Raw genomic sequence first — 687 nt, forward strand, 5'->3', positions numbered from 1 at the left:
ACAAACAAACAAATAAATAAATAAATTGCGCTTCTCTGCTTATTTCATGACAAGCAAACAAAATAAATGAATTAAAATAAAATAATAAATAAATACATTTGAAAAAAGTGAAAATAGTTAAACGTGCAATTGATCTAAAATGTTTATTTTATAATAAATAAATGAAATTTTATAATATATATATATTTGTCAACTTCAACTTACCTGAAGTGTGTGTGTGTGTGAGAGAGAGAGAGAGAGAGAGAGAGAGAGAGAGAGAGGATTGTGTTCTGGTGTCACACACTACAATCACACACACACTACACTCATACTAGTAGCTCAGGTTTCTCTTCATTCACGCACAAATCCTCCGCCTTTTACTAAAGATTTCCGTGGAGAGGAACGTTGGAGTTCAACATATTTTTGTGGGCTTTGCACTTGCAAAGCAATAATTTTGGGAGAAGTCGTGGCCTAATGTTTAGAGAGTCTGACTCCTAACCCGAAGGTTGTGGGTTTGAGTCTTGGGCCGGCCACGACTGAGGTGCCCTTGAGCAAGGCACCGAACCCCCCAACTGCTCCCCAGGCACAGCAGCATAAATGGCTGCCCACTGCTCCAGGTGTGTGTTCACGGTGTGTGTGTGTGTGTTCAGTGCTGTGTGTGTGCACTTTGGATGGGTTAAATGCAGAGAACGAATTCTGAGTATGGGT

At 40.0% G+C, this 687-nt stretch overlaps 1 non-coding gene across 1 annotated transcript; it reads left to right on the top strand.

Moving 5' to 3' along the window:
* The first annotated feature begins 314 nt into the window (after positions 1 to 314).
* LOC132847777 (U5 spliceosomal RNA) lies at positions 315 to 426 on the top strand. The gene has a single exon (XR_009648667.1). It is a non-coding gene; the product is annotated as a U5 spliceosomal RNA (small nuclear RNA).
* The last annotated feature ends 261 nt before the right edge of the window (positions 427 to 687 follow it).

This window comes from Tachysurus vachellii, chromosome 6 (assembly GCF_030014155.1).
Source record: "Tachysurus vachellii isolate PV-2020 chromosome 6, HZAU_Pvac_v1, whole genome shotgun sequence".
NCBI classification, from domain to species: domain Eukaryota; kingdom Metazoa; phylum Chordata; class Actinopteri; order Siluriformes; family Bagridae; genus Tachysurus; species Tachysurus vachellii.